Source organism: Schistocerca americana, chromosome 1 (assembly GCF_021461395.2).
Source record: "Schistocerca americana isolate TAMUIC-IGC-003095 chromosome 1, iqSchAmer2.1, whole genome shotgun sequence".
Taxonomy (NCBI): Eukaryota; Metazoa; Arthropoda; class Insecta; order Orthoptera; family Acrididae; genus Schistocerca; species Schistocerca americana.
This window is the reverse complement of record NC_060119.1, coordinates 813,646,255-813,662,349: the sequence shown is the minus strand read 5'-3', so window position 1 is coordinate 813,662,349 and position 16,095 is coordinate 813,646,255. Positions and strand designations below refer to the sequence as shown.

The 16,095-nt window shown below is 43.7% G+C and overlaps 1 protein-coding gene across 7 annotated transcripts in view; it reads right to left on the bottom strand.

Moving 5' to 3' along the window:
* LOC124612901 (glutamate-gated chloride channel) overlaps window positions 1–16,095 on the bottom strand; it is a 707,093-nt gene that overhangs the window by 375,312 nt on the left and 315,686 nt on the right. The gene's annotated exons all lie outside the window — the stretch shown is intronic.

Below are 16,095 nucleotides of genomic sequence, written 5' to 3'. Positions count from 1 at the left end.
ACAACGCGAGAGCCCAGCAGAACGTTAAGAACGGTGACCAATGGACATTCGCCCCAGCAAATAAATCGCGATTTTATAGCTAAGTCCTTCCGTTAAAGTACTTTCTGCTGAGGGCATCGCACCTCGCCCAGTGAGCCCTGAGAGGACTGGCGGAAGGGGGAACCATTTTAATAGATCACTATCTGCCTACTTCTCCCGAAAAGAGCCAAAGTGTTCATATACATTTCCTGCGTTTTTCACTGCTTGGTAAAGGGGCAGGCAAAAAGCCGGCCTATTCATGAAAGATTTTTGCACGGTTTCTTGATGGGAGAGAAACAGTAGCGTAAAAATTCCGCCTTTGTTTACAGCTGTGAGGATTCTTTCTCTTCGGTAGGTGATTTTTAGACGCACAGACTGAGCAGAGCACGCACAAGGTAAATTTCACTTAACAGCAAAGAGACGAAGAAGATACATTGCTGGGCAGGCGATGCTTTAGCATGACCGAAGTTAGGAATTTTCCAACCTTGCAGTAAATTCATGTATGCTCTCCTAAAACCAAGCAGACAGGTATATTTGTATATTTATCTTCATTTCTCTTTCCGGTACGATCGCAAAGTCACGTTACCCACCTGCGGCTATGTTGTGCTGAATTAAGACGTTAGGAAGTTGATTATCACTTACTGTATTACATTGACAGATACCTTGCAAATCTTAGAAGTACACCCGACAACTCCTGGAATCCATTAAATAAACAGTTCTTTATTAACCTCAGCAAATGAAATTTTAACATTTTAGCCTTCCTCTTTTTGAAAAGCTATGGTTTGTTTTCTACGTCCACCCTCCTTACTGACGGAAAGCCAAACATTTTACTGCTCAAAATAGCTAGTGCAAAGGGCTACATACATTTTGAAGTAGTTGCTGGCTTCCGCTTCACTGATGAAAAATTTCAAAGCCCCGTAGCAATATAGTAATTCATTAACAATTTCAAAAATCTGTGATACTCATGTTAAACAGGTGTCAGCAGTTCAAAAATAGACTTTTCGCAAAGCTTCGTGTACGTCGCTGAGAGAAGCGCCAGACAAGAGCTGCCTGAAACTGGAAACTGGCACGGTATGTACCGCTTCATAACACACGATTAATGGCCAATAGCTGTGCTAATATCCGCTCCGGCAGTAAGCTATTTGTGTGTCATGGCATGTTGGTTCACTAATGTCATAACCTAACGTGATGGGCAATGCGCTCATAAAGTGTAGCAGCAATTCACGTACAGTGTTCATCTACTGCTGCTCTGGCATTTAGGATACCTAAAAGTTCTGGAGGCCGTAAAATGATATTAAATCGTTACCAAACTAACATCAAAATGCAAAATTATATGCAAGTAGAGAACTTTAAGTTTATCGGTTGCTATATTAACTATTGATCTGTTAACTCACAACCGTTGCGTATTTGCGAGAAAATTCTCCATAAAAATGCAGAACATGTGGGTATAGAACACACGTTGGCACATCTGAGTTAATGCATGATTTTCGATTTTGTTTATTTGTTGGAATCAAAGCATTTATTTCACAGGTTTATCAAATATTACGATAAAGATTTGTTACGAATAGATAATTTTGAATACTTTTCAGAGCATTAAAGATAGCATTACTTGCAGTTTTTATTGAAATCTTTGTTCTTTGCTGAAAATTAATTTTAAAAAGCTGAAAATATGAAAGATTTCGCTTCTTCTTTAAAGTCACAGTTGCAACGCCGTACTTTCTGTACAAATATCTGCTCAGTCTTTTCTTTCCTAGTATACGTCGCACATGCAAAACTATTAACTCAAAGACGTTTTCTTACTGGCATTCTTCACCTGAGTAGCTCCTCCTGGAAGTTCGACTTGTGACTAGTTTACATCAGAGTAACCTACAGATGAGGCTGGGAGTGTAAGAATTTTGAAAAGGGATGACTGTTCCGTTGAAACCCCCACCAAAAATCAGGACCCAAGTTACAGTCTTAGTTGGAGATGTCCATAGGGGTGCAAATACCGAGGCCCAGGAGTGTATTTTCTGACTCCTGGGAAGCATTCGGTACAGTTCCTCACTGCTGAAGTAAGCCTCCTTCGAAGTTTCGTAACAGGTGTGGTATTACATTAAATACGAGCAAACAGAACTAAATACGTCCCTCTCTTGATATAAAGTGTCGCCAGAAGAGTAAGTAGAGTTCGGTCAACCAGTGAGTTCTGCGGATCGCCCCATTCTGCTCTCTCACGATGTCTAATGACTACCGAGGTCGCTCATACGGAGTAACTGGCAGTAGGTGGCAGCACAATGCATCTGATATGAAAAACGTACGATTTTGAGGATGTGCGGATACTTTTGATCACATAGTGTATTTCTCTGATGCTACCAACATATCCGATTTCGTTCAGGGAGGTAAGGCCATTGGAAAATTGCTTGCTGAATGTAGATAAACTACCAGACGAGCAGTGCTTCGATAAAAAAAGAAATATCACCTGACACACAATAGAAACGGATGTAATATACACGACGTTTCAGAACGAACTGTAAATATACCGCATAACAATTGCTAAGGAACAGAGACATTAGTGGACAGGAATAATAAGAGGCAGAGATGGACGACATGAAACACAGAACTTGCGTAATTGAGGTGGAGTGGATAATTCAAAAGAAAAAATGGTTCAGATTCCACAATATGGGATTGCAGGATAACAAATATAAACAACGTTCATCGTTCATGTCTGATACAGGTCAGACTCCCTAAAAAAGATCGATTACCGATTCTAAGTAAGGAATATGCCTTCCTCGGGCACTAATGCACATTTTCCACCTGTTATTCGTGCTGGTTACCAAACTGTTAAGAAATCCATGGGGGCTATTGTCTCACACCACTCTCAAGGTGGTTTTCAGTTCTTGTACGGTTTAGAGACGGGGTGTACGCTGAGAAACACGTGTCTGTCAAGAGCACTCCAGACAAGCCCTTCGGCTCAGGTCTGGGGAGTACACAAGCCCTCCCAAACGTTCAGTATCTTCACTTTCCAGTGTGTTCGAGATCTCAGCGATGCTGTGCGGGTGCGCATTGTCGTTCATAAACAGAAAGTCGGGCCTAACGCACCCCTAAAGAGGCGGACATGATCCAGAATAATCTCCCTGCAATACCGCTGGCTGCAACGTTATCTCGTGCAAAAATATGCAGCGGTGTTCGGCTACTGTGCATACTGCTTGCCCACACCATAACGCCTACGTCATACCGATGACGCTCATGAGCATTCTGTGGTGGGTAACGTGTTCCCCTTTCTCCCCACACTAACTGTTGACGAAAATCACTTGCCACAGTGAAGCGGCATTCGTCGGAGAAAATCTCTCTAAATCAATGTTGCTGACACTAACCAACATTCTCCTTACACCAACGAACTTTCTCTCGATAATGGCGTGGTTTAAGTGGGATGTATTTAACATGCTTCCTAGAATACAAACCAACCAGATTTAATCGCCGCGAAGTGGCTGTGGCAGACACACGTGTATTGGTAGCGGCTGCAGGGTCTGCAGCGATCATCCAAGGAGTGAGAAGTCTGTTCCATTTCGCCACTAGGGCTCCGTATCGACCCCCTTGTGGTGTGGTAGTCTGTCTATCACCAACGGCATGTTTTCGCATAGCATTTCCACCTTTAGCGGCCTTTTTAAATCGCGGGTTGACATTTTGGGACCAACCTATTACTATGACCACAATAGTGACAATCTGACCGCCTTCCAGCCGTCCAACTGCTCGTCAAATATCGAAAAAACTCAAATGATGTCTTGCAGACGTACTGTCGTCCAACATGGAATGTCGCACTAATCGGTTCCACAACAACCTTCGGCAAACACCGTCCTGCATGAACTGTTAAATGCATATAGAGCGTTCGTGCACAGGCTTCGCTGCACTTTACACATCCCGCCCTCTACATTTCCTTTTACTACCACTGGTCGGGTATTCCGTAGCAGTTGTCGGTTGTTCCGTACTAATTGGCAGCAGTTCCTTAAAAAGTGTAACTTGTTCCTTAGAAATTGTCATTAAGTGTATGAGAGCATTAGACTGTGGTAATACAGACTAATTCTAATAAAACATTCCGTATAACATATGTGCAGTTTTTGTTGGTTTCAGATATACAACTGGCTACAGAGATAAGTTTTCATTTCGTGTGTTGGTACTCTAGTTACTATGGGTTTATTTATCGACTGTCATTTTTGTTTTCAAGTTCAAGTTGTAAACTTCCACTGAAATTACGCTACAATTTTACAACTGTGGTTGTGACTTGTTGGCCAATTCTACAATATCGTTTATGTATGCCGCAAGCATTTACAGATTCTGAGTATGCCGATCTGGTACTTATGTGCAGATTTTGAAACTGCTTGGAGAGAATACGGTAGACGATTTCCTAATCGCAGATTGCCAGATTCAGGATTGTTTAATGGTGTTTTCATTAAACAGCATGAGACTGGGGCAGTGGCCAACAGCCATATTTCATCTGGCGGTCCGAATAAAGAGAGTGGGGATGAAGTAGAAGACATTGTTCAGTTGGTAGATAATAACCCTTTTACAAGCACACGCAGAATTTCTACACGTATCGGCGTTGCACATACACTGATAAGCCAAAACATTATGACCACTGCCCACCACGACGTTGGATGCCGCCTGGTAGCGTTGTGGCCACGCGACGCGGTAACAAAAATGTGTAAGCTGAGCAGACACGGACGGGGGATCACCGTTTCAACGTCAACATTAACAAACACTATACCGCTATAATTGCCTTCTCAAGAGCTACCGAACGCAGTTATAAAAACTATACGTCACCATTTAAAAAAACATACTTGTTTCAATATCTCCGTTGATACCAGTGCTAAAAACATTAACCAACCATAAACATACGTGCCACTCGAAACTCTACCACTTGCCGAAAACTGACGAGACTAAACCTGTTATAAGACACGTCTAAAATTCGGTTATGCACAGATGGGCTCTTTTTTCGTGGAACACTTCATGGAGTTATTGTAGTTTAGAAACTCCACACAATAGAAGACAAATTCAGTTTTAAATTTTATGTGATAAACAGAGACAACTTCGACAAACATCATCACTACATGCCTTTTTGAGATGTTGGTTTGGGCATGAGTTTAATTTCAAGGCAATGAGCACCATTATTCTCTATTAGTATTTATTCTGTTCATTACGGACAATAGATTTGATGCTATCGTGGAGAGAAAACTGTTAACGTTGTATCACGTGGTTATAATTAAAGTGCAGTTACTCACTCTTGTCCAGTATGGGCTGTAATTATCATATGACAGCGAAACGTGGTAGATATTTTGGCCACCAGATGGAATTCTGGTGCTGTACACTATTTGTATGACTGTTGACATCCACGCTATCATTTGACAAACCGTAACGTGCGTGACCAGTATGGCCATCGAGAAGAGAGACCGAGCACTGTTAGTGAAACTGTTTTACGTAAACGGCAGCAATTACAGTGCTGCATTGAGAGAGTATCACGGACTGAAAGGTCTGAGGAGAGGCTAATGCCATTGAATGCTTTACAGAATTCGAAAACATGGGTGGGCGTAGTGTTGGACCTATAAGAGGAAGGCGACCTATGCCGGTGGAAGTTACGGATGAAGTTGCTGTTGCTGTAACTGAACATGCGCCGCGTGCCCCATCCCATGGTCAAGAGTACGGGAAGTTTTGTGACTATATTACACTGGTACTGGCACAAGGTCCAGATGACCCACGAACAGAAACCTCATGATCCACAGCAACGTTCTGAATTTGCTCTCCGTTTTCTGGCACGGATCGAAGTTGTTGAGATGTGGCCGGACAATATTCTATGGAAGGACGAGGCACATTTTACACTAAAGGATGCAGTGAATGCACAAAACTGACGGATTTGGGGTACCGTTAAACCGTGTATTGGCAATGGCCTTGCCGCAGTGGTAACACCGGTTCCCGTGAGATCATCGAAGTTAAGCGCTGTCGGGCGTGGTCGCCACTTGGATGGGTCACCATCCAGGCCGCCATGCGCTGTTGCCATTTTTCGGGCTGCACTCAGCCTCGTGATGCCAATTGAGGAGCTACTCGACCGATAGTAGCGGCTTCGGTCAAGACTACCATCTTACGACCGGGAGAGCGGTGTGCTGACCCCACGCCCCTCCTATCCGCATCCTCCACCGAGGATGACACGGCCGTCGGATGGTTCCGGTAGGCCACTCGTGGCCTGAAGACGGAATGCTTTTTTAAACCGTGTATTGTGCACGAAGAGCCATTGCACTCGTGGTATGTGACTGTGTGGTGTGGATCCACAAGCACTTTTTTTATTCTAAGTCCTTTCTTCTTTGAACAGAATACACCCAGAGAGCCTATTAAGTGTACCGTAATGTATGCACGTTGTCGACACCTCTTTGCACACCATGTGATTCCTTCTTTTGAAGAAAGCAACTGTGTGGAAACCCTGTTTTCATGCAAGACGGGGCAATACCTCATGTCGCTCTCCCAGTGAAAGACCTGATTAACGCAACCTTCCACTAACCTGTTATCTCCGGCGATTTTCCAGACGCGTGGAATGCAAGATCATTTGATCTGAATCCATTTGACTTTTGGCTCTGCGGATATCTGAAAGAACGCGTGTACCAGGGACACGTCCGGTCTATGCCTGATCTGAAGGCCAGTATACAGAGTATACAAGAATACGTTGCTCAGATTCCATCGTAATTGCTGCGAGCATTTGTTGATCATGTCGTTTTCTGGATGTAGCATTTTTTCGACGTATCCGGTGCTTATTCTGAAAAAAATGTGTAACAGACGGTTCTCACTTGTTTGACTTCCCTACCCACGGTCTGTTTCTATACGTCTTTCTTGCATTCACAGCGCCAGTTTTGCGCCTGGTGGCCCTAACTGGAACTAATTTTTTCCAGCGTAAATCGGTTCCGAATTCATGCGTTACGATATCTACGAACTTTCGCTCCCATACGATAATTATAGCCAACACTGGACCTCTGTGAACAGCTAGACTTTAATTATAGCCACCGGTAGTAGGAGGTATGAATTTAGTGGTGTGAGAAAGTTCACCTGCAATCTCCACTCGGTTAATGGAGCACCGCGTTGGCTATCATAGTTCCTGAGTCAAAGAGTTTGTTTTCACAGTTGATTGCTGAGCGAGATGGCAGCAACTCATTTAGTCTTCTGTCCTCCAGTCTATAAATAATTAGCTGGTATTTATTTTCTGCTGCTGTAAGACGAAGGCAGATTCTTTGGAAAAACGGCCAGAGGAGACTGTATACTAGTCTGGATAAACCGGGCGCTCTAACCAGGTTTTGTATTCGTAGTGTCTTGCAGCCTTCAGGTAGTCATATATGCGGGACAGTACGATTTTTGTGGGTAAAACATCTAAAATTCTGAAAATGTCGCATCTAGACGTAATGAAATGCTGCCAACAGTTTGACAAAGGCGGCAAAGACGTGGGTGAGGGTGATGGGGAAGTCTAGATGTTGCACCATGGGATTTACATCTTTTCGTAAAGCTAAAAGAACGTTTGGAGGAAAGAGGTTTTCCAGCGACGAAGATGTTCACATAGGGGTTCTCGAATGGATTCGTAAGCAAGGAGCGGATTTCTAGCGTGGAGAAACTGAGCTTTTGATAGAGCGTTCTGACTGTTGTTCACAGAGATTTGTTAGCTATGTTGAAAAATAGTCATGTATCTTAGTCACCCTGAAGTATAGTGCAGTATTCAATAAAATTTACTTGACTTGGTATAATAATCTGTAACTTACTTTGTGAAGTCGTCTCCTATTTATCACACCGCTACTGTAACGCGATTATACGGTTTTTTTATTTATTACTCCACTCATAACAGCTAATAAATACTTACTTCTGAACTGTCACAGTTTGCATATTACTATTTACAGTTATTAGTGAGCCGTTACGTTAGTGTAAAAATTGTGGCGAGATTCTTCGTTGTTAACGCCTCTGTAATTTACTTCTTTTCCGTGCAGTCAGTTGGTACACGTTGGTGCACACAAACACACACATGCTGACTGAAAATGAATGTGCTGCACCACGGACACACTGACCGAACGCTATCAAACCTAAACTCCAATTTTTCCATGTCTGTGAGGTATGTTTAGTAAAATTTCTTCCTCACACGAGCTTATTTTCAGTACATAAAAAGCCATTCTTACGCATGAAATATGATTTGAATGTCTGATGACTAACGTTACTGCAAATTTTGAGCACGCCAAAGGACGTGCAGGTGCATCCTATCGCCATCTTTCGGACATGGAGAAAAGCGCAATCATTGGCATATCGGATATGGGAACATCGTAGCCACAGACCGTAGATTCAGCTGGCTGTAGTACAACGAGTGCGGGAATGACGAGTGACGAGGCAGACTCGAGGCTTTGGTGTGGCAGGAAACGAGTGGGACTACAACACGAGAACATTGTAGATTTATTTGACTGGCTTGATGAACGGATGGACGACAACAACTCAAATTTGAGCATAGGTTAAAGGCAGAGTGTCACCATGATTCGTCAGAAACGCTTTTCTGGAAACTTTGTTGAAATTTCGATTTGCCATACGTCGTTTACCGCTGACACCGTATCACAACAAGTGTCATGACCATAGAAAATTTTACTAATTTTAATATATGTTAGTTAGACCATAACGAGAAGTGGATACAAGCTTTCAGGCGCATGGAACAGATGGGTAATAAACAGGATGAAATAAGGAGTCCCCAGTCAACCGAAAGCTGTTTGCTTCTCAGCGGCTGACCCTTGAAGATTGTTCTTGACGGTTCGCCAAGCAGACGAGGGTAGAGGTCACAGGTGTCAGTGGTAATCTTCCGACGCAGGTAATGGATCTAAGAAAGCTTCCAAGGGAAAGTTCCGGACAAATATTGCAGAGAGCCGTGTGCACACAGAATCAGTGTAGAACGGACTAATTAATGTAGAACGGAAAAAAGGCCCAGAGAGGGGCAGATTATGGACAGTAGTGGTAGAAAGATTCAGCAAGTAATCCGAGAAGACGGAATGCAGTGACGTTCCACAGCAGCTCATGGTGGAGCAGCAGACACTTTAACTACGAGAAGACGGTGATAGACACTGGCGGACACACGGCATCTGTAAGCCAAGTAGCAGTTTTCAGTATTCACTGGAACAACACTGAACAGAGACAGCCTGTCTCTGTCTCAGAGAACTAAGTCAGAGAAATTTCATTGAATAGCAGGAAAAAGTACTGGTTGACACTTGTCTCTTGTACAATGCGGCAGGCGACACTTTGCTGATAGTGAATTATTTCAAACTTTTGGTGATACGTGATTTAGATCAAGTGGCAAGCAACTAGCAGCGAAAACACTCTTCTCTGACAAAGGTACTTCCTAGCGATTATTGAAAGCATCTGACATTCTCTTAAGAGGCTTTGGTCTGAAACCTTAGTAAACAAATGTGTTGGTTGGAACAGTAAGCGAACGACTAAAAGTAATAGCTTGCTACTTCAGCAAATCAGTCTTTCCAATTCCACGAAAATTATCAATCTGTTGTAACTGAATGCCCATCCACCTAAGGTTAATCCCTCTCATCTCCGCTATAAAGGTTGACCGATGTTGTCGCTAACGTCTTGATTGCGCCACACAGATAGCGCGGAGGGAAAACGAAAAGGAAAATAATGGTGTAGGAAGAGTGGGCCGGGACGCGACACAATAGAGACTTGGATATTGTAGGGCCAGAGTCCACTGGAACGTTAAGAAGCATTTTATGGTGTTCAGCAATCTGTCTCGCATCTGTCTGAGACGCTCAGAAAACAACTGTGCGTGGAAGCCCTGCAGAAGAGTCACAGCAACCAGCGGTACTCTAGATCCAGACTTCTCCAACCACTGGAAACATGTTGTGGGGAGCTATTGGCTATGGCAAAAGAACTGATTTAGTAACTGTTACGTGGAGGCTGAACGATCGGCAGAATGGTAAATCATGTCGTCATATCGTTCATGACCACGGTGCACTCCAGCAGTGCACTCTGCAGTTCACACCACAAACACGAGAGAAATGTACAGCTCTTTGACTGACCTTCCCGGTCCCCTGATTTGTCACTCATAGAGTATGTCTTGGGTGTGATGGGAAGGCGTAAACTTCCATACCATCCACCAGCCAGCCATGTTTATGAAGTGACACAGTGTATGAGTTCCCGGCATGGCAAAAAGTTTCATAAATGACATTGGGAGATGGTTTCGTTCCATGCCATAACTAATACAAGAGTGTATTTGTGTTCATGGGGAATGACACGTACCAGTTCCGAACGAAATGAAGCCTAACACGAGGGTCGTCCACAAAGTAAGTTCTGTTTCTATCCGCGGCAGCACTACGATCGCAGTTCCGAACATGCGTGGCAGTTAACTCTGCCTCAAGGAGAAGACATGTACGCCATTTTCAGATCGCTGCTGCCGACGTTTGCTTTGTAGTGCTTCTTTATAATGTCAGCCGTAATTGAAAATGCCGCTGCGTGTGAAATCAGATCTGTGATTCGTTTTCTAAATGCAAAGAAAGTTAAACCGAAGGAAACTCGTGGGCAAATCTGCGAGGTTTACGGACAAAATGCTATGGCTGATACAACGGTTAGAAGATAGGTCAGACTGTTCAATGAAGGACGTGATCAAGTGCACGATGAAGAACGAAGTGGACGCCCATCTGTGGTCACTGATGAACTAGTTCACCCAATTTAAGAGAAGATTAAGCACAAGCTCCTAGCGTCTTTCTTCTCTTCTTACACCTAAAATCTGTCCTTGGTGGTCAACACTTCAACGATGATGACGAGCTGAAAGAACATGTTACCACATGGTTGAATACACAGGCGCCATCCTTCTATGAAGAAAGCATACAAAAACTTGTGCTACGCTATGACAAGTGCCTACAAAATTTCGGAAGCTATATAGAAAAGTAGTTTAACAGTGTAGATTTTTGTACAATAAATATTTTTTTCTGAAACTTCCTGGCAGATTAAAACTGTGTGCCGGACCGAGACTCGAACTCAGGATCTTTGCCTTTCGGGGGGAAGGGCTCTATCATCTGAGCTACCCAACCACGACTCACGTCATGTCCTCACTTCTGCCAGTACCTCGCCTCCTACCTTCCTACCTTCATATCAGCGAACACTCCGCTGCAGAGTGGAAATCTCATTCTGGAATATTTTTTCTGTATCTGTACACGTTTGTTTTATATAAGCAAACGGAACTTACTTTGTGGACATACTTCGTAATTTATATCGGTTGCGTGATGAACATCTCCACACAGTCAGATGAATATCGGTCTGGTGCTCCACGGTGTAACACTTCCTTTAGTATATTAAATTTATGTTATAAATAAGAAACATTTAATTTCGAGGATTCCATCTGAAAACATTAGACGCATGTACAAGAAAGCTGTGCCAGCTATTTCCAGGACACAGAGCACGCCCATAAGCGAAACATAAGAGAGACGTGGTATACACAGCGGATAGTGGGCAAGCAGAAGGTGCGGTGACAGTCAGCTGTGGGGGAGGGCGGAGGGCGGGCCTGGGGAGGGGCACCGTGTTTAAAGCCGGTGTCAGGGGCATTAGCGGCCCGCCTGTGCAAACACCGCCACCGCCACCGCCACCGCCTCCCGCTGGGTGACGCAGGCGCCCGCTGCAGCGGCGGTCGCGTCGTCGTATTTGTGCGGCTCCTCCGCCTCCCCGGGCGGCCTTTTTACGAGCGCGCAGGTGACGACCGCTTTACGGCGTGCTTCCCGCGGCCACCGCCAAAGCGAAGGCGATCGCCGCCCGCTCACAGGTGCCACCCAGCGCCACCGCCTCGCCCGGAAACTGCCTGCCCCTGCGGAGCCGCCCGCCTTTATTCACGGCCTGGCGGGCGCCTAGTGCTCGCCCCACGCTACACACTCTTACCCAAGGGTCGGACGCAGGTCACAGTATTGCTACCAGAGACGGAACACCCGTAAATGTACTAGAGCAATTCGGAGAGAGCTTACTGCATACTGCAGGGGGAAACACCTACGTAGCAACGTCTTCTTTTTATTGTGCGTTTGTCCCGCATCGGCATGGTTATTGACAGACCTAGCATGGTTACTTTAAAATGTGGATGGATGTTCTTCCTGTCACTACACCCGTCACCCTTCCCCCACCCCCTCCCCGGGATGGTATATGTGCACCCCAATTGTCTGCGTGTACTGCCATACATGTGAAAGGTTTCGAAATGTTGGCGAATCTTGCAACTGACTTGGGAACCAGCGCGGTATTTACCTAATGGGATGCGCGGAAACCACCTAAAAGCCGCAAAAAGGCACACCGACCCTCGTCGTTAATGCCCTGGGTGGATTCTATCCGGGACAGGCGCGCCTCCCCGTCCTGAAAGTGGCGCTTTAACACGCAAGGCTATCCGGACTGGTCATATAGCGACATCTACTGCAGGCAAATGAACTAATCAAAAATGTACAGTAGCCAATATTAACAGCCGTTGTTTCCGAGTATCCGTCCATAGCCGAGGAGGTGGTGTGATCACGAATATTTTCGTTGATGTTCTGGATTAAATTCGAAACCTCTCTTCAGTAGCCGGCCGAGCGGTTCTAGGCGCTACAGTCTGGAGCCCCGCGACCGCTACGGTCGCAGGTTCGAATCCTGCCTCGGGCATGGATGTGTGTGATGTCCTTAGGTTAGTTAGGTTAGGGCACTGTTGACGGTGATCTGACCGGCGGATAGGGACGTTGAGCCCGACGGCGCTCTTGGTGCTATTCGAGAGGAGTAGGCTATGTGCTGGTACCGGGTTCAACCCTTTCTCTCACCGCCAACATCATCATCATCATCATCGTCATCATGATTGTTTAAACACTTCTGAGCTCAGTTTAATTAGTCTAATCTTGGTTTAATTAGTCTACCAGCCGGCCGCTGTGGCCGAGCGGTTCTAGGCGCTTCAGTCCGGAACCGCGCTGCTGCTACGGTCGCAGGTTCGAATCCTGCCTCGGGCTTAAGTACTTCTAAGTCTAGGGGACTGATGACCTCAGATGTTAAGTCCCATAGTGCTTGGAGCCATTTGTATTTTTTAGTGTACCGTTGCCTTCACGAGCCCTACGGAAGATGTAGTCTATTCCTATTCTCCTCGCATAAAACTGGCCCTTGAAACTCGGTCATTAGCTTTTAAGTCGATAATTGACGCCTGTCTTCAAGCGCCTGCCCGTTAAGTTTTTTCAGCGTTTCCATGACGCTGTCCCGTGACACTATAAAACCTGTAACCATTTATAAAAGTTCAGTATCTCCTGTTAGTATTACCTGGTATGCACACACTTGTGCGATATTCTATGATGGGTCGCACAAGCGTTTTGTAAATAATCTCTTTTGTAGACTGAACGCATTTTCCTAGTACGATACCAACGGAGAGAAGCCTGTCATCTCCTTTACCTACAACCAAGCCTACGCGATCGTTCTATTTCGTATCGTTACAAATTGATTGTAACACCAGCTATATATATATGACTAGCTAAGCGTCCGCTGTTTATCTCATGTAGACTGTATTGTTTGCGCAGATTATTTTCTTTGATACAACTTTTATGTTGTTCCCGATTGTACCATCATCTAAAGTTTTTACACTAATTAAGGTCGTAGAAGCACGGTCTTTTTCGCATGTACTTCTGAACAAAAAGTGATATCGGTAGTTTGAGTTGGAGGCCTTCATTAGTCCTGCCTTTTGAGTTCTTATGGCAATATTTACATATAAAATTTCGTCCCGTAACACATATTTCTTTAAAAGCCAAATACCAATTAAAAGTGTTTTAATATTAAGAAATATTTTCTAAAATTTTTCACTCCCTATTTCACCCCATTAGGGTTTGAATTTCCAAATGAAACACGTATTTTTTTTTTATTTCTAGTTGAGATGTCAAACACAAATTTTCACAGATGTAACTTCAAAACTACTTTACCAGTTCTTCAATATAGATTTATTTTCAAAAAAACTTTCACCCATTATTGCACTCCCACAAGAGTTAATTTTCCAAAAATGCTGAAACTCGAAGTTCTTTATTTCTGACCGAGAAACCAAATACCAATTTTCGTAGTTCTAGGTTCAAAATTGTCTCCATAGCGACATATTTTCAAAACACTTTTGATCACCTATATCACCCCCTTAGGGGTGGAATTTAGAAAAATCCCTTCTTAAAAAATGCCTACAATACCTCTCCAAATTACTGTCCTTAGCGGTTTGAACAAGTCAGTCAGTCAGGACTTTGCTTTTTATAAACAGAGATTACTGTAAGTACACCAGTGTACTCACTGATTACGGTACGTGTTAAAAATAGTCATATAGTAAACAATTCAAATACTTTGAATAATCTGTATCAATGCGCTGGTGAGCACTAAGTACATGAACACCAGTCACAGCCATCAGCTGGAGGTTTACAGTGCAGCTACAAGTATTCTGTTCAAGTTGTGAAAATAGCTGTAGGTCTAGTTTTTTATCTCAGAAACCGTAGTATGTCCACAGTTGCCAGGGGACACGCAATAACTGCAGTAAAAACAAGGGCTATATGAAAGATTATCGGCCTGTCTCAGATATGGCGTTGATGCCCATGTCGCTACCTGAAGTTCAATAACGTAAGCTAAGTACTAGCGTGATCAACGCATCCGTTTTGTTCATACTGCCTTTTGTAGTACTCGTGTCAATAAAATGGATAAACTCCAATAATGCACTGTCATAAAATCGTTTGTTTTGGACGGCTTTTGAGCAATGGAAAGTGATAAGAATATTGTTCCTTCGCATTCAAAAATTAAGAAATGAGATATGAAATTCAGATGTGGATGTATTTTTCTTGAAGGTAACCGATCTGAAGCCTGTCTCGAAAATTCAATCAGAGATGACGAAGCACATAACATGATGCTGAATGATCAGCGATTAAATGTATGTGAAATATTTGAGTCCATTGGCATACCAGAATAAAAAGAACAGTAAATTTTACATGGGGAATTAAGAGTGAGAAAGCTTGTCGCCTTTGTTGAAAGCTGGAAAAACAAGATCCGAGAATGAAATAACTGTGCAACGGATGGAACGTTTCAAAAAGTACATAACTGAATTTGTGCGCCCTATTATTATCTTAGATGAGACATTGGTCCAACTCTCCACACAAGAAACGAAAAGCAGTCGAAGCATTTAGTAGAGTCTGACGATCCCACACCAAAAAAGTTGAATTTCTTTTTCTACAGAGGCTACCACTACTGTTTTACGGGACTCAAACCAGATTATTCTTGTTGTCCACATTACAAAGAATAAAGCAAGTAACTAAAATTATACAACTCTTCTAGACCTACTTTACAGTAAAATACTTTAGATTCAGTGTTGATAGCAACAGAAACGATCACATTCCGTTATGACTATGCTCCTGATCACAAAAGGGGCTCTAGTCACAGGTAATGAAATCCTCAGGGTTGTGGTGTACAAATTATAAGGATGTCTGCTCTAGTCTCCTTATTTCTCAACTTTTACCTCCCGTGTATTTCTACACCTAAAAATTCTGTGGGAGTCGGTATTGGCAGCCGTATATGAATATTTTTCTTGTCTTCCAGATCGGACTTCGTGGATGGAAAATGTAAAACTAAGTGCATTGCACTAAAACAGTACCAAATTGTAAAATAATTAATTTTTACACTAAAATGTTTCGATGACAAGCCCAGCATTTTTCCCTTCTCTCTGTTGCCCAAACCAATTCCGGAATCTATGTGGCTAAAGAAAAAGAAGAAACGTTTCTTGCATAAGTACACGGTGAAATATTCATCTTTGTTTTAGCTTGCAAGCATAGAAACAAAATACAGTGACCGTGGTCAACGCTGCGTTTATCTTCAAGGTGCTCATTCCCATCCTTCGGAAACAAGGCCCTACAACCGCATAATGACTGATAAGTTCCGGTGTATTTAATTTAAGTACACCGACTACGGTGTATTTTAGAGTAAACAAGTAACTACGGCTTTGCTTAGGGCGCGGCTACTAATGAGAAAGGAGAGCAGAGAAAGCCGCGAAGGCGGCCCGCGGGCCAGATGCGGAGAGGGCTGGCTACTTTAAGCTCGCGGTGAGCGCAAGAGAGG